Source organism: Cervus elaphus, chromosome 14, assembly GCF_910594005.1.
Source record: "Cervus elaphus chromosome 14, mCerEla1.1, whole genome shotgun sequence".
Classification (NCBI taxonomy): domain Eukaryota; kingdom Metazoa; phylum Chordata; class Mammalia; order Artiodactyla; family Cervidae; genus Cervus; species Cervus elaphus.
Window position 1 is genome coordinate 21,463,803 of NC_057828.1, and position 19,209 is coordinate 21,483,011.

A 19,209-nucleotide genomic window follows, 5' to 3' on the forward strand; every position below is an offset into this window, starting at 1 on the left:
TAAACACTAGCAGTCACATGCAGAGTTGCAGATATGATATCCAAAATTTTTAAGAGCAGAAAACACTCCAAGGGAGAAAGGAACTTCATAAGTAGCTCAGTATTAAAAGAAATTTCATTTCTCAACTGATAAAACAATAAACTCCAAGCCTTCAAAGAGATCTGAAAATTCTTGTCATCCACCCATCCATCTATCTTTCCATTAACTCCCCTGTACCAGGCATCATTGAAGAGACTCCCCTGCCGAGGGGATTGAGGTGCTCCATCTCCCAAACAGCCCATTCCATCTCTAGAGAGCTCTAGAGTTCTCTTTGTTTGGTGTGAAAGTCCTTCTTTATATTGTGGTGAACTCTTTCTAACACTTCCACCCACTAGGGACACAGAGAACAAATCTAATTTCTTTTCCACATGACAGTTCTTCAAATATTTGCAGACAGTTATCAAATCCCCCCTGAGTTTTCTCTTCTCCAGGCTAACCATCCCAGTTTCTGCAACTGCTTCGTATATGAACAGGAGCAGGGAGGAAAAAAAATAAAAAGAAGGTTAGAGTCAATATTTTTAGCCCCAAGCCATATTCAGCTCATATTAACTTTTCTTTTAACTTTGCATTTCTTCACCATATATGCCCCTACTGTACTATCTCACAATTCGGTAGTTTTTTTGTGAGGTATGTTGTTTTTGTGTTTACACATAGATTAGACATGTTATGAAGAGGGAACAGTGTTTACTCTCTCTTTTATATTAAGATGTATAATGTAGCACAGCAATTGCTCAATAAATTCTCAGGAAAAGAAGGAACAGCAAACCACCGACAACAGATATACTGGTATCTGTTGGCAATCCACAGATACCAGTATATATTGTTCCATGTCCATTCCAAACTCCTTAAGGATCCTTTTCCCCCACCGTGCCCCCTCCATGCCCCCTGGAACCCTAAGTTCATTTCCTAAGTCTGTTTCTCTTTTGTAAGCTCATTTGTCTCACTTAATGTTAGATTCCATGTATAAGGAATGTCATTTTGATACTTCTCCTTCTGTCTGCACACACTGCTATATTTAAAATGGATCACCAACAAGTTCCCACTGCGGAGCACGGGGACCTCTGCTCAGTGTTATGCGGCAGCCTGGATGGGAGGGGAGCTTGGGGGAGAAAGGATATATGCATACAGATGGCTGAATCCCTTCTCTGTCCACCTGACACTGTCACATTGTTAATCAGCTATAACCCAGCACAAAATAAAGTTACATGTTGGTAGATTTCACCACGGCGTGGTCAGTGACCTTTCAGAAGTGACTTAGCTTCATTCTGCTTTGATCTACTGATCTGTAAAATAAGGAATCACTGCAGCTAGTCGCTAAGGCTGTTGAGAAGTACTTAGGGTAGTACTTTATTTTAGTAGAAGCAACTTTAAGACTCAGCAGCATTCAACAAGAATACATCGAGGCTAACATTCGCTGCCTTGACTCCTGGGCAAAATAAAACAAAGCCAAAGCTTTAAAAATATTTTCTGATTAAAGAACAGGACAATATCTACGTCAAATAATTGGGCTAAGTTACATCATGGATCCAATAAATTTCTATACTTATTTTTTCATGAATTTTGAACTGTTTTCACATATTCTGTTCTTTTGGTGAGCAGACTCTTCTTCCAGACATTTATGTGTCACTCTGTCACCTTACGTATATCTGTTCAAATACTATATTTTAAAAGATTTTGGTCTTTATCTACACACAGTTTATCTACACACAACAGCCAGTACTTTTTATCCTCTAAAATTACTTTCTTCTTTCATAGCCTTCCACACTATCAGATGTCTTATTACATGGTTATTTATTTATTGCTTGTCTCCACCTCTGTGACATAAGCTCAAAAAGAACAAGGACTTGGTTTTGCCCACAACTGTATCCTTTGAATAGTGACAGGCACAAAGCAGGTGCTCATTAAGTGAAGGAAAAAAATTAATTAACTAGTTCACTTAGAATTGGAGCAGTAGTCTGTCTTCTCTGCTAAAGCCACAATGTTCTGTAGCTGGAGCTGCTCCAGGATTCAGCTTCAAAACCCTTAGTGTTTCCTTATCAATTTAATGATAAGATGTGGATACTTATTTGATTATAATCTTCTACTTGGCTGCTATGGAGGATTTACATACTTCTGATAGTTACCTGATTTACAGATGAGGAATATGATGAAAGATCTAGGCCATTTCCAAGCCTTGTGGGTTTGATAAAAGCTTATAGGAAAATGCTCAAGATTATAAAATATAGAGCTCAAGAGAAAATGGAAGGAAATATTTAAGAATGAAGGTCATGGATGGCGGTGACTGATTTAGTCTGACAATGTTGCCTTCTTTACTCCCATTACTGAAAAATGGGGTCTTGATCCTTGTAACACCATTGTACCTGAGTATCTTAGTTTCTCACTTAGAAGGTAAGCCCTTTGAGAGTAAGGATGGTATCTTTTAACGTTTTTAAAATCATTTCTCCCCATGTATTCAACGTGTTTCAAAAATTTTTTAAGGAAGACCAGGTCATAAAAGCATTCAATAAGGATGGCATGGTTGTGATGCTATGATATGTCCATGTACCATCACAAGTGTGATGTGACCAAACAGGCCCTTCCTCTTAATTCCATAGGGACTCTTGCTCACAGCATCAATTTCATTGAGTAGGAGATTCTTCTCTACTTGCATAATACTATTAAAATAAAAACAAAACTAATATAATCTATGAACAATAAATATTTTCTAGATTTTTTTTTTTTTCCTGAATGTCAGGCTTAAGTATGGCTAGCAAAAATGAAGCAATACTTGATTTTTCTCTGGAATAGTCTGACAAAAAAAAAAAGCCTTTGTTCTCTTCCGCATTTTGTATTCTGGTTGGTCTGGTTTCAGACTTTTGAAAGAAAATTTAGGATGGGTCTTAGGAAAACAAGAGAAAACATCATCCCAGAGGTGTACTAAGACTGATTAGAAGATTGAAGGTATTTGTAATGAGGACTGTAGCTAAAAGAAAATCTACATATATAAAAACAAAAGTTGTTTTTTCCTTACAAAATTTTTCTAAAGGGGGTTAAGTGTCATCCATTTCACACTAGAAGACAGATGTATGGAGATGGTACAGCTGCAGAGCAGTCAGCCCTTAAAGAAGTTTTGATAGACTGAGGAAGGTGTGCCAAAGGAGTCTGCCACAAGGTGTTTAAATTGAGAGGGGTGGGGTGGTTTAGTAGAGGATCGGGCCAGAGTTAGTGAAGGAATATACATCTCTTGCAGAAACGAATACCAGAATTAAGGGTGGTGGGCAGGATGCAGAACTGAGTACTAAGCAGAGAGCACTGGTCAAAAAGTCGAAAGATTATCGAACTAAGTGAGGTAAGTCAGAGAGAGAAAGACACATATTATATATCACTTGTATGTAAAATCTAAAAAAAATGCAAGTGAACTTATTTACAAAACAGAAATAGATTCATAGGCATAGAAAAGAAACTTATGGTTACCAAAGGTGAAAAGGGTTGGGGAGGGATATATTAGAGGAGTTTGAGATGAACAGACACACACTATTATACAGAAAATATTACACTATATTACACTATACTATATTATATAATATACTATAATATTATACTATACTACTATACAGAAAATATTTTCCTGTATATATACACACATATGTATGTATATATATATGTATCTTTGCCAACAAAAGTCCATCTAGTCAAAGCTATGGTTTTTCTGGTAGTCATTGCTCATGGATGTGAGAGTTGGACTATAAAGAAAGCTGAGTGCTGAAGAATTGATGCTTTTGAACTGTGGTGTTGGAGAAGACACTTGAGAGTCCCTTGGACTGCAAGGAGATCAAACCAGTCCATCCTAAAGAAAATCAGTCCTGAATATTCATTGGAAGGACTGATGCTGATGCTAAAACTCCAATACTTTGGCAACCTGATGCAAAGAACGGACTCCCTGGAATGACTCTGATGCTGGGAAAGACTGAAGGCAGGAGGAGAAGGGGACAACAGAGGATGAGATGGTTGAATGGCATCATCGACTCCATGGACATGACTTTGGGCAAGTTCCAGGGGTTGGTGATGGACAGGGAAGCCTGGTGTGCTTCTGTCCATGGGGTTGCAGAGAGTCAGTAGTGACTGAGCGACTGAACTGAACTGATACAGAAAATGATAACCAACAAGGTACTACTATATAGCACAGGGAACTATATTCAATATCTTCTAATAGACTATAGTGGAAAATAATCTGAAATATATATGTATATATACATACACATATATAACTGAATCACTTTGATGTATACCTGAAACACTGTAAATTGACTATACTTCAAAAAGAAAAACTTATAAAAATAAGTCAGAGGAGTTCAAAGACATCTCCAAATCAAAAGGAGTGGAAGTAGGGAACTGGAGAAAAGAAGCAAAGTTTGAAGAACAAGAAAGATTAGAGTGGGGGCATGAGGCTGGAAGTGAAGGGAGCAGGGATGATGGCTTATTCATGGGCAGTTTTTCTCCCAGAGATGCTTCAGCCCCTGTAGTGCTGGGCATCTGACCAGGTGAAAGGACCAGGTGGGTCAAGCATAGACTCAGACTCATTTCAACTGACATTCACTAGCTTGTATCATGCAACTCTACACCTGTAATATTTAACTTCCAGAGTATAGTCATCCATTTTTGATAACAAAACTTGAATTCTCTTTGGAGAAACCAGTCTTTGGCCACTATCAGGCCTTGTGCTTGGTTGAGAGGTGACTTCGCCCAGGTCAGGACACAGATCAACACTCAATCCTGAGCAATGGTAGCAGCATTCTGTGACCTCATTCAGGCCACTGAAAGCTAGGCTTAGAAACAGAACTTTCTTCATTTTTATATGGTTCTTTTTACACCATATAAAGCTTGAGAATGGAGGAGAGCTCAGAGGAAAAGAAACTGTGTCCTGCAGATGTCATGTGGAGGAAAGAAATAGAGGAAAACAATAGAATGGGAAAGACTAGAGATCTCTTCAAGAAAATGAGAGATACCAAGGGAACATTTCATGCAAAGATAGATACAATAAAGGACAGAAATGGTATGCACCTAACAGAAGCAGAAGATATTAAGAAGAGGTAGCAAGAATACACAGAAGAACTATACAAAAAAGATCTTCATGACCCAGATAACCATGATGGCATGATCACTCACCTAGAGCCAGACATCCTGGAATGCAAAGTCAAGTGGGCCTTAGGAAGCATCACTACGAACAAAGCAAGTGGAGGTGATGGAATTCCAACTGAGCTATTTCAAATCCTAAAAGATGATGCTGCAAAAGTGCTGCACTCAACATGCCAGCAAATTTGGAAACTCAGCAGTGGCCACAGGACTGGAAAAGGTCAGTTTTCATTCCAATCCCAAAGAAAGGCAATGGCAAAGAATGCTCAAACTACCACACAATTGCATTCATCTCACACACTAGTAAACTAATGCTCAAAATTCTCCAAGCTTCAATAGTATGTGAACCGTGAACTTCCAGATGTTCCAGCTAGATTTAAAAAAGGCAGAGGAACCAGAGATCACAGTGTCAACATCCACTGGATCGTAGAAAAAGCAAAAGAATTCCAGAAAAACATCTACTTCTGTTTTATTGACTATGCCAAAGCCTTTGACTGTGCGGATCACAACAAACTGGAAAATTCTTCAAGAGATGGGAACACCAGACCACCTGACCTGCTTCTTGAGAAATCTGTATGCAGGACAGGAAGTAACAGTTAGAACTGGACATGGAACAACAGAATGTTTCCAAATAGGGAAAGGAGTATGACAAGGCTGTATATTGTCACCCTGCTTATTTAACTTATATGCGGATTACATCATGAGAAACGCTGGGCTGGAAGAAGCACAAGCTGGAATCAAGATTGCCGGGAGAAATATCAATAACTTCAGATATGCAGATTATACCACACTTACGGCAGAAAGCGAAGAAGAATTAAAGAGCCTCTTGATAAAAGTGAAAGAGGAGAGTTAAAAAGTTGGCTTAAAACTCAACATTCAGAAATCTAAGATCATGGCTTCCAGTCCCATCACTTCATGACAAACAGATGGGGAAACAGTGGAAACAGTGACAGATTTTACTTTTGGGGGGCTGAAAAATCACTGCAGATGGAAAATCACTGTAGCCATGAAATTAAAAAGATGCTTACTCCTTGGTAGAAGTTATGACCAACCTAGACACATATTAAAAAGCAGAGATATTACTTTGCCAACAAAGGTCCATCTAGTCAAAGCTATGGTTTCTCCAGTAGTCATGTATGGATGTGAGAGTTGGACTATAAAAAAAGCTGAGCACCGCAGAACTGATGCTTTTGAACTATGGTGTTGGATAAGACTCTTGAGAGTCCCTTGGACTGCAAGGGGATTCAACCAGTCCATCCTAAAGGAGATAGTCCTGGGTGTTCATTGGAAGGACTGATGTTAAAGCTGAAACTCTGATACTTTGGCCACCTGATGTGAAGAACTGACTCATTAGAAAAGACTCTGATGCTGGGAAAGATTGAAGGCGGGAGGAGAAGGGGATGACATTAGATGAGATGGTTGGATGGTTGGATCACTGACTCAATGGACATGAGTCTGAGTAAACTCTGGGAGCTGGTGATAGTCAGGGAAGCCTGGAGTGCTGCAGTCCATAGGGTCACAAAGAGTCAGACATGACTGAGCGACTGAACTGAACTGATGTCCTTTGGCAGCCTTGAGTGAGCCACACCTAAAGTCTACACATGATTTTTGTTTCATGAGCCTTTAAGTGCCCATTTGTTAACCCTGGTTGAACTGTTTTTGGTGACCTTCAAGAAGTAGAGTTATAAGTGATACTACTATTATAATTGCTAATAATGTTACATGTGTACACAGGGTCAGAGTCTTCTATGTTACACACAGAGAGCATAAGCAGCTATTATTATTGTGTATGACGTGATCTGCCTTTATACGAGCTAGAAAGAGGTACCAGATTATGGGAGAGAGAATTAGCAAGAACACACAAAAGTCTGGTGAAAAGGTGAGGAGGTTTCACCTTTAATATCACCAGAACAAGAAATATTGTCCCTGCCTCAAAGGTAGGAATACAGGCTGAGAGAATCAAATAGGGACATGTTGAACAAATGGTCGGGTTGGAGTAGGGACAAACCAATGATTTTAACACCAAGTCCTATGCTATCACCATCAAATAAGAGTTATATCAAACACAATGAAAAATTTCAATGACTGCCTTCCCTCTAAAGATTAAATAGTATCTGAATGATATAAAAGGGGTAGAAACCATTGCAGTTGTTCTTAAAGTGAAATACAATGGAAGGATTTCATTCAAAACACAAATTAATACAAAAGTTAAAAAACAAAATTTGGTGTTTTTTATTTCATTTTTTTCTCCTCTTTTCACTTAACTCTATACACTAATTAAATGGATTTTTTGAGAAATGCAGTTATTCTCTAAGGAAGTTGCTTATTTAATTGCATAAAGAACATACCAATTAAAGTTTCAGTTCCATACAATTCAGTTGTTCATTTGTGTCCAACTCTCTGGGACCTCCACGGACTGCAGCATGCCAGGCTTCCCTGTCCACCACCAACTCCTGGAGCTTGCACAAACTCATGTCCATCAAGTCGGTGATGCCATTCAACCATCTCATCCTCTGTTGTCCCCTACTCCTCCTATCTTCAATCTTTCCTAGCATCAGGGTCTTTTCAAGAGTCAGCTCTTTGCATCAGGTGGCCAAAGTGTTGGAGCTTCAGCATCAGCATCAGTCCTTCCAATGAATATTCAGGACTGATTTTCTTTAGGATGGACTGGTTTGATCTCCTTGCAGTCCAAGGGACGCTCAAGAGTCATCTCCAACAGTTGAAAAGCATCAATTCTTTGGCACTCAGCTTTCTTTATAGTCCAACTCTCACATCCTTACTGGAAAATCCATAGTTTTGACAATAAAGATCTTTGCTGGCAAAGTTAAGTCTCTGCTTTTTGATACTGCTGTCTGTTTGTCATAGCTTTTCTTCCAAAGAGCAAGAGTCTTTTAATTTCATGGCCACAGTCACCATCTGCAGTGATTTTGGAGCCTAAGAAAATAAAGTGTGTCACTGTTGCCACTGTTTCCCAATCTATCTGCCATGAAGTGATGGGACTAAAGCCATGATCTTTGTTTTTTGAATGTCGAGTTTTAAGCCAGCCTTTTCACTCTCCTCTTTCACTTTCATCAAGAGGCTCTTTAGTTTCACTTCAATTTCTGCCATAAGGGTGGTGTCATGTGCATATCTGAAGTTATTGATATTTCTCCCGGCAATCTTGATTCCAGCTTATACTTCATCCAGTCTGCCATTTTGCATGATGTACTCTGCATATAAGTTAAATAAGCAAGGTTATAATATACAGCCTTGATGTACTCCTTTCTCAATTTGGAACCATCGTTCTATGTCCAGTTCTAACTGTTGCTTCTTGACCTGCATTCAGATTTCTCAAGAGGCAGGTCAGGTGGTCTGGTATTCCCATCTCTTTCAGAATTTTCCACAGTTCGTTGTGATCTACACAGTCAAAGGCTTTAGCGCAGTCAATGACGCAGAAGTAGATGCTTTTTTGGAATTCTCTTGCTTTTTCTGTGCTCCATCAGATGTTGGCAATTAGATCTCTGGTTCCTCTGCCTTTTCTCAATCCACCTTGACCATATGGAAGTTCTCAGTTCAGGTACTGCTGAAGCCTAGCTTGGAGAATTTTGAGCATTACTTAGCTAGTGTGTGAAATGAGTGTGACTGTGTGGTAGTTTGAACACCCTTTGGCATTGTCTTTCTTTGGGATTGGAATGAAAACTGACCTTTTCCAGTTCTGTGACCACTGCTGAGTTTTCCAAATTTCCAGTTTCCAAATTGAATGCAGCACTTTCACAGCATCGTCTTTTAGGATTTGAAATAACTCAGTTGGAATTCTATCACCTCCACTAGCTTTGTCCGTAGTGATGCTTCCTAAGGCCCACTTGATTTCGCACTCCAGGATGTCTGGCTCTAGGTGAGTGATCATGCCATCGTGGTTATCTGGGTCATGAAGATCTTTTTTGCATAGTTCTTTTGTGTATTCTTGCCACCTCTTTTTCATATCTTTTGCTTCTGTTAGATCCATACAGTTTCTGTCCTTTATTGTGTCCATCTTTGAATGAAATGTTCCCTTGGTATCTCTAATTTTCTTGAAGAGATCTCTAGTCTTTCCCATTCTATTGTTTTCCCCTATTTCTTTGCATTGATTACTTAGGAAGCCTTTCTTATCTCTGTTATTCTTTGGAACTCTGCATTCAGATGGAGATGCATTTTATCTGAAACTAAAGTTTACTTAACATTTACTACTTGCAGGCCTTCTTCCATGTACTTCCTAGACATTAACTGACACCATTAAAGCCCTTGCAGAGTAAGACAATTACTCCCAGAGGAACTTCTGTTCTTTGCTCAGATAACAGGAGCCAAAGCATAGACAGATGAAGGAACTCACCTCTGATGACAGAGATAAGAAAGGGTGAGGTCAGGATGCAATTCTGGGCAGTTGGGACTTACCTGGTGGCTCAGATGGTAAAGCGTCTGCCCATAATGTGGGAGACCCAGGTTCAATCACTGGGTTGGGGAGATATCCTGGAGAAGGAAATGGCAACCCACTCCAGTATTCTTGCCTGGAAAATCCCATGTACAGAGGAACCTGGTAGGCTACAGTCCATGTGGCTGAAAAGAGTCAGACACCACTGAGCGACTTCACTTTCTTTCTTTTCTTTTTGGGCTGAAAAATGTGACCCAGAGCAGTTGGATCAGTCCTATGAGGCTTCTAAGTAAAATGACACAGATCCTTCAAGGCCTAGTAACACTTCTGGTAATATAAGAAATCCATATGGGGCTAGGTATTTGAATATTTTCATTTGGAATATGAGCACAATTCATGTTCAGGGGCAGACTCAGCTTAGCAGTCTGAAATTAGACTCTTTGGGTCTAATCCTTGTCTACCTATCAGCTACTACCACAAGCCAGCTTATTGACCTTGGTTTCCATATATGTAAACTGTGGGCACAGGAATATAGACTGCTTAATTGAACCACAGGCTAATATGAAAGATGACAACAGATGAATACAATATTTGCATATTCTATTCTCAGGTCCAGTAGTCATGTACAAGGTGAGAATTAGACCATAAAGAAGGTTGAGTGCTGAAGAATTGATGCTTTCGAATTGTGGTGCTGGACAAGACTCTTGAGAGTCCCTTGGACTGCCAGAAGGTCAAACCAGTCAATCCTAAAGGAAATCAACCCTGAACATTCATTGGAAGGATTGTTGCTGAAGCTGAAGTTCTAACACTTTGGCCACCTGATATGAAGAGCTGACTCATTGGAAAAGCCTCTGATGCTGCAAAATACTGAAGGCAAAGGAGAAGGGGACAACAGATGAGGAGATGGTTAGATAGCATTACTGACTCAATCAGTCAGAAGTGAGTTAGTGACTGAACAACAATTTCTTAGGTCTTGTATTTTTCCTATTGTTAGTGGAATGATTTACTAATAGACTTGGTTCCAACAGTCTGTAAGTAAAGTGTGGACTGCCATGAGGCATAGATGATTTACATGAACTGGATGACCTTTCATATATATGACTCTGTAAAACTCAATAAAATCAACACATTTCAACTGGAATTTGCTGTCACTTTAAGGAAGCCCCTATTGGCAGTCCTTAAAATGAGATATATTTGAAATATTAGCAACAGGCAGTGAAAAGGGCACACCAATTGAAAACTACTCATGAATTGATCAGGATGAGAAAAGGGAAATAAAGAGATGTCTCCAAGGAACCGTTCTGACTGTAACTTAATCCTAAAGTCAAAGAGTAGAAGGAGAAAAGAAAACATCATTCAACTGCTCAGCATTGAATTAAAAGAGTAAGAAATCGCGGCTGTAGAACAGAGAAAGACAAACGCATGGAGAAAAGCCAAGTATTTAACATTTCAGTGGAGTGGAGATTACTGTGGCTGCAAATTACCTGAATTTCCCTACAGGGAATCATGTTCTCTTTTAAAGGAAAGAGGCATACTATAACCAAACTCATTACAATTACACTTTCAAGTAACATTCCTTTCAAGAGTAAATATGTGTTAAAAATAGAGTGCAAAAAGTCTGCCTATGGATCATAAAAAGATGATTTGGAAAACAAAACTCATGGCTCTGTAAGTTACATTGGATGTACTCTATAAAGAACAGCTTGTTTCTCGTGTTTAATCTCCAGGCAGTCACGAAGAGGCTTTTTGTTCATCACAGTTTCAGATAGCTAGTGCTACCTCAAAATAGTCATTCAGTTGTCCTAAATATCATCTGTTACTCTTCTGAAGAATCACCAAATAATCCTAGAGAATATGTAATTTCACAAGTTCCTCACTCAACTTGGTTAGTGATTAGTTCTAACCAAGTGCTAGAGGCCTGAATTACTTCAAAAAGCTTTTGTTAGGTGGATACCAGGTATTGCCCACTCTGAGGGCAGTTACTTGTCCTGGCACCAGTTCACTCAAACTAGATGCTTGCCCTGGTCCATGTGAACCACATATCTAGTTTTACTGTTCAAAAGAGCTGTCTTTTGCCTCCACCTGCCTGGGATCTCATTAAATGATTTTCCCCTCCCTCACCCAAGAACATTTCTGCTCGTGGAGGTTCCCAGAAACATCCAGCAGTCACTGTGATGAGTAGAGCTATGTCAGGGCTCGACTTTGGATTAACCTGATTCCACGTGAAAATTGAGATATTCAAAACTGGTACACTAAGGGATCATGGAATCACTTTAGATATACCAAATGTGCATTTAAATTATGGTTTGTGTCACAGAATTTGATTGTGAAATATATCAGGAGCTCACAAGCTAGGGTCCCCTTTCCCTGTAGTATCATCCATCATAATCTCAGCGGTGTCCATCCCTCTTAGTCAAGCCAATTTCTTGCCTCTCTGAGAGCAGCCATTGGCACTGTCCATTTCTTGCATCAAGGCTTTGACGTAGGAGTTCAGGTGATGTCTCATATGAACCACACATCAAAACATCAAAACTAGGGGGATCTTGCATTTAAAATACCAGTGAAAGAACTTTCAATTCTGACTACTTGCTACAAAGCTTATTTGCATTCTTAATTCCGTATTTAATGTGTAATTCTACACCAGAGATTAAGCTCCTCTCCCTAGTATCAGAGTGATCAGATTCATCACAAGAAGCACTTCCTGAATGGATCACTAGTTTGGCAGGCTCTCTTTCCAAATATATTAACATTCAGTTCAGTTCAGCTCAGTTCAGTCACTCAGTCATGTCCAACTCTTTGCGACCCCATGAACCACAGCACGCCAGGCCTCCCTGTCCATCACCAACTTCCAGAGTTTACTCAAACCCATGACAATCGAGTTGGTGATGCCATCCAGCCATCTCATCCTCTGTTGTCCCCTTATCCTCCTGCCCCTAATCCCTCCCAGCATCAGGGTCTTTCCCAATGAGTCAACTCTTCGCATGAGGTGGCCAAAGTACTGCAGTTTCAGCTTCAGCATCAGTCCTTCCAATGAACACCCAGGACTGATCTCCTTTAGGATGGACTGGTTGGATCTCCTTGCAGTCCAAGGGACTCTCAAGAGTCTTCTCCAACACCACAGTTCAAAAGCATAAATTTTTCGGCACTCAGCTTTCTTCACAGTCCAACTCTCACATCCATGCATAACCACTGGAAACACCATAGCCTTGACCAGATGAACCTTTGTTGGCAAAGTAATGTCTCTGTTTTTTAATATGCTATCCAGGTTGGTCATAATTTCCTTCCAAGGAGTAAGTAAGCGTCTTTTAATTTCATGGCTGCAATCACCATTTGCAGTGATTTTGGAGCCTAAGAAATAGTCTGAACTGTTTCCACAGCTTCCCCATCTATTTGCCATGAAGTGATGGGAACAGATGCCATGATCTTAGTTTTCTGAATGTTGAGCTTTAAGCCAACTTTTTCACTCTCCTCTTTTACTTTCATCAAGAGGCTTTTTAGTTCCTCTTCACTTTCTGCCATAAGGGTGGTGTCATCTGCATATCTGAGGTTATTGATATCTCTCCCGGCAATCTTGATTCCAGCTTGTGCTTCCTCCAGCCCAGCGTTTCTCATGATGTACTCTGCATATAAATTAAATAAGCAGGGTGACAATATACAGCCTTGACGTACTCCTTTTCCTATTTGGAACCAGTCTGTTGTTCCATGTCCAGTTCTAACTGTTCTTCCTGTCCTGCATACAGCTTTCTCAAGACACAGGTCAGGTGGTCTGGTATTCCCATCTCTTGAAGAATTTTTCACAGTTTATTGTGATCCACACAGTCAAAGGCTTTGGCATAGTCAATAAAACAGAAATAGATGTTTTTCTGGAACTCTCTTGCTTTTTCGATGATCCAGCAGATGTTGGCAATTTGATCTCTGGTTCCTCTGCCTTTTCTAAAACCAGCTTGAACATTTGGAAGTTCACGGGTCATGTATTGTTGAAGCCTGACTTGGGGAATTTTGAGCATTAATTTACTAGCGTGTGAGATGAGTGCAATTGTGTGGTAGTTTGAGCATTCTTAGGGATTGCCTTTCTTTGGGAAAGGCAGTAACATTTTCTTTGGGAAAGGCATATTAACAATATTAATAAGATAATCCAAGGAAAGACACTTGCTTTTGATTTTTTTATCACTGTATTAACAAATATTTTTCTGCCTTGGAGTTTGGTGTTATATTAGACCAAAGCCTCTTTTATCCTACATTTTCAATCAGAATCTTCTCTAGAACAAAATGTGCCATCATGTAGCAGCAAAGTCTGATGCTTAAATGATCCACAACAAAGACATATATCTCAGAGAAGAAGGAAACTGGATAGAACTGCTGGGAATGAAACAGAAATAGTGATTGCCCAGGCAAAGTACCTTGGAATATCTGGGATTCCAAGGGATTTTTTTTTTTTCCTTTAAATACTGGTGTCTAGACAGCTGATGCATATAATGCTTTGGCTATGATGATATATCTGTAAGAATGATAAAAGAGAAGAAGAAATAGTGGTTGATGTTGTGCTATTTTTTGCAAGTATTTAGGCTCCTTGGAATTTGAAAAATGAAAATAAAATGAATTCTCACATCTACTTTCACAGGTCTGATGCTTGGTGGCTAGTCCAGGTGGTAGTGGGGGAAATACAGCCCAGAGTATCATACATGGCAACAGAGGCTCCTGAAGCTGCTCTGAGGACACAATAGCCATCCCAGTTTTCATCCTGTTTCAGTTATAGATTTATTTACTGTATCAGTTCAGTTCAGTTGCTCAGTTGTGTCCAACTCTTTGTGACCTTATGGACTGCAGCATGCCAGGCTTCCCTGTCCATCACAACTCCCAGAGTTTGCTCAAACTAATGTCCACTGAGTCAGTGATGCCATCCAGCCATCTCATCCTCTGTCGTCCTCTTCTCCTTCTGCCTTCAATCTTTCCCAGCTTTCTAATGAGTCAGCTTTTCCCATCAGGTGGCCAAAGTATTGGAGCTTCAGCCTCAGCATCAGTCCTTCCAATAAAAAATCAGGATTGATTTCCTTTAGGACTGACCACCTTGCAGTCCAAGGGACTCTCAAGAGTCTTCTCCAACACCACAGTTCAAAAGCATCAATTCTTTGGCACTCAGCTTTCTTTATGGTCCAACTGTCACATCCAAACACGAAAACTGGAAAAACCATAGCTTTGACTAGATGGACCTTTGTCGGCAAAGTAATGTGTCTGCTTTTTAATATGCTGTCTAGGTTGGTCATGGCTTTTCTTCCAAGAAGCAAACATCTTTTAATTTCATGGTTGAAGTCACCATCTGCAGTGAGTTTGGAGCCCAAGAGAATAAAGTCTATCACTGTTTCCATTGTTTCCCCATCTATTTGCCATGAAGCGATGGGACTGGATGCCATGATCTTTGTTTTTCTGAATGTTGAGTTTTAAGCCAGCTTTTACACTCTCACTTCCATCAAGTGGTTCTTTAGTTCCTCTTCACTTTCTGCCATAAGGGTGGTGTCATCTGCATATATGAGGTTACTGATATTTCCTCCGGCAATCTTGATTCCAGTTTATGATTCATTCAGCCTGGCATTTCTCATGATGTACTCTGCATATTAGTTAAATAAGCAGGGTGACAATATACAGCCTTCATGAACTCCTTTCCCAATTTGGAATCAGTCTATTTTTCCACGGTCAAAGGCTTCAGTACGGTCAGTGAAGCAGATGTTTTTCTGGAATTCCCTTACTTTTTCTATGATCTGACAGATGTTGGCAATTTGATCTCTGGTTCCTCTGCCTTTTCTAAATCCAGCTTGAACATCTGGAAATTCTCAGTTCATGTACTGTTGAAGTCTAGCCTGGAGAATTTTGAGCATTACTTTGCTAGCGTGAGATGAATGCAATTGTGCAACAGTTGGAACATTCTTTGGCACTGCCTTTCTTTGGGATTGGAATGAAAACTGACCTTTCCCAGTCCTGTGGCCACTGCCAAATTGTCCAAATTTGCTGGCATGTGGTGTGCAGCACTTTCACAGCATCATCTTTTAGGATCTGAAATAGCTCAGCTGTAATTCCATCACCTCCACCAGCTTTGTTCATAGTGACAACTACTATATATAAAATAGATAATCAACAAGGACCTATTGTATAGCACAGGGAATTCTACTCAATACTTTGTAATAACCTATAAGGAAGAGGAATCTGAAAAAGAATGGATATATGTATATATGTGTGTGTGTGTATGAATCAGTTTGCTATGTACTTGAAAGCAATACAACCCTGTAAATCAACTATACTCTAATATAATTAAAAAAGAAGTTTACTGCCAATAAATTCAAACTGCCAGAGACCAGGGCACAAAAGCTATGCAGTAACCTCAGACCATGCTTAGAAGGATCCTGAGCGTGGGTCAGTTTTCATCGTCCCAAAATTCTTAATGATTTTTGAACGAAGGAGCCTCATGCTTTCAATTTGCATTGGGCTTCACAAATTGTGTCACCCATCCTGAGCTCTAGCTGTGTCTGACTGTGATTTTTATATCTGATCAATATGGAATCTAGTTCAGATACTACTGGGTTGCCCAAAAATTTTGTTTGGATTTTTCTGTAAGCTGTAATGGAAAAACCTGAATGAAATTTTTGGCCAACCCAAGAGTTTACTACTCAACATTTACTTATTCAACAAGGATTTTCAAAACACTTAGCATCTGTTAGGTACTGTGATAGGTCACAGGACAGGTAACTCTGCTCTTAAAAACTTTTAACTCCTGGTTGAGGAGTAGAGACAAGTAATAGATATTCAATGAAGTATGATAAAAACCATGAGAGTCAAGTGTAGGATCCTATTGGAGCACATGATAGAGTTACCTAAACTCTTCATGTAAAAAAGTCGACATTTTGGGATATGGATGGTCAAACTATGCTTTCTTTGTTTCAAAAGTGGTATGTACTATATCTGTTTCAGTACATTAGTAGTACACTTTCTGCTACAATTAGCCCTGGTAGGATTTATGCTGTTTTATCACAGAAGGTTTTTACAAGTTTCTAATAGTATGAGAAAGGAAGACAGATTATTCTTTCCTTGTTAACTTAAGGCTGGTAACTCTTCCCCTTTCAGTGAAATGAAACGATGAGCAACTTTCAGTGAATTATTTGGAAAACATTTCCCCCAGAGTTAAGAGACACATAAGTCCTTCTCATGTCTGCTGCTAAAGAGGACATGCTTAATTCATTATGTTCTCGGTGTCCCTAATCATTTCGTTAATCCTTTCCCCCCTTTCTTCTACCCCGATGCCCACGTTAGGAGGTCCACATTTCAAGCGCGGCAACCCAAAGTGGAACAATGCCACTGCTGACGTCCCATCTGTCCTGTGCAGGATGGTGGGCATGTCTAGTAATAAATGATACGAAAAGGTCTTTTATTGACAAGCTGCCACACGCTGTTTGCATTAGCGAATCTGAGAAGATGATGGCTGCTTCCCTTGGTCCCCATGGTACTGGGCTCAGTGAGATAGCAGAAAGCGCTCTGGTTTACTTAGAGCATTGATAACACCTCTAAATAATTAACTGAGGACTTCCTGTCTTCAATTACTTAATGCTTTTTTTTTTTAACATCTTGAGAGGATTATAAGCAATTTATGGATTTCACATGATGAGTGCATTTGCCTCTATTCCCACAAAGCATTTATGGGATCATGTTTCTAAAGCTTTGAGGTAATTAAAAATAAGCATGGAGACAATGGGGCTGGTGCTAGGTGCCCTCTTTCATTTCTGTCATTTCTAGGGACCTAGATTCTCAGGCTCCTGGATGACTAGGGCTACAGCTTCATCAGTGTTTGACTGTGACTCAGGGAATGCCGCGGTTTTGGAAATGATGAGAAAAATCAAAACCTTTATCTCTGGGGGGGGGGGGTTCCGGCAGCTCTTCAATCAAATGTTTGAGATTGCATGTGAAATAAATTTGATTATTTTAGTTCATTTCATAAACTCAATAAAACAGTCATTCCCATCATAAAATAGTTCCCTACTGAATTTGATCAGTCAACTAACCATGGAACTGAATTTTCCCTGGCAGATAAAATGTGTGAACACTACACAGGTCTCGGGTTTCAGATTTTTTAACGCCAAGCACCACACCTATCCCATAGGAACTACATATATGAGGGTATACTTAGTAAGGTTTTTTTGAATAAAGGTATATTTACTCATTTAACAAAGAAATCTGTTTAGGACTATATTGTCCAAGTGAAGTACCTTGTAAATCTGTCTAAAATAATACAGAAGGATGGATGAAATGAATTCTAACAGAATTTTTTTCCCTTTTAAAATCTTAAAAGAACTAAAGTTAAGTGGAAAAACTTTAAAATGTTTATCCCAATAAAAGAGGAACTTCGGCATTAAGTTATGCACATGAAATCTTCTCTGACATGAAAAAAGTCATAAAAAATGATAATAGAACTGGTGGAGTGAAAGTATTTAAACAAAAATCTTTGCAATTATTTTATAATTAAGGAGGTTATTGATTCTGTTGATTTGAACAACACAACTGAATTTGGTCTGCTGGCATGTAACTGTTGCTTTCTAAAAATGGAAACCATTACAGATGGCAATAGTTTGAAGCCTATGTTGATTGAGTAGACAGATTCTGTAGGAAGAGAATTCTTCATCCTTGTATCCCAGTTTATGGTGAAACTTTTATCGCTACAAAGTCTTCATAGACCTTAACTTTGCTTTCAAAACTCTGTAAATTAACATTCCACGGCCTTTCTAAGTCATTCTTTTGATTTCTTCTACCCCATTCAGTACAGAGTTCTGCTGGAGCAGCACTACGCAAGCTAGTCCTTAACTTGTCACTAGCATCGGGAGCTTCTTAACAGCAGCAGTCTAATTTTGGAGCACTTAATATACTATCTAGAACACAACAGGCAGGCTACATGTCTTTTATTTTTTTGAATGAAATGGTATTCTGATTTCCTTATAGATGGAAGCAGTAAATGCCTTGGGCACCCCAAGTAGGCCAGTCTTCACCTTCATCTTTCAAATATGGATATTAACACATTATTGACCAGAGATGTACTAACGCTACAGGCATTAGTTTCTGCAAAAATTCCCTGGTCAGTAATGTGTTTAAAACATCCCTCACTTACAAGGATGTGATGAGAATCACAGGAGTCAAAATGCAATGGTTCTTTAAAATTATAAATCACCATATACATGTAAGTTTTTACCATGGAAAATAACATCATTTTCATTACTGGTGATGATTTTCATTTTACTGAAATAAGGAACAAATTTGATCATCTAAATGGATGAGGGCTTTCCCATCCCCATTATCATCGGCTTAGTTCAGGATCGTCAGATCAGGATTGCAATGTGCTAGACCACAAATATTTTATTAAGCACCTTCTGTAAGCTTATGGCACTTTTGGAAAACAGTGGACATCTGTCAGTGAGTGCTTGCTGTGTGTCAGAGAATTGTCCAGTTGAGAGTAAATCACGATGAATTTATTTTTTCCACCTGTACAGCACAGCCTGTGCCTCCTCTAAGAAAAAATCAGGCTTGCTTTTCCAGGCCTTCCTGTACTTCTGTGTGAATTTCATCATCCCTGGTATCAATGTCCCCTGCTAAGTATAGGCTCCAATGGAAGGAAGGCATTCATTCACTCAGGAAGACTG

General features: G+C 39.4%; 1 protein-coding gene across 1 annotated transcript in view; it reads right to left on the bottom strand.

Annotated features, from left to right (window-relative positions):
* Nucleotides 1-19,209, bottom strand: part of USH2A (usherin) — an 890,339-nt gene that overhangs the window by 174,479 nt on the left and 696,651 nt on the right. The gene's annotated exons all lie outside the window — the stretch shown is intronic.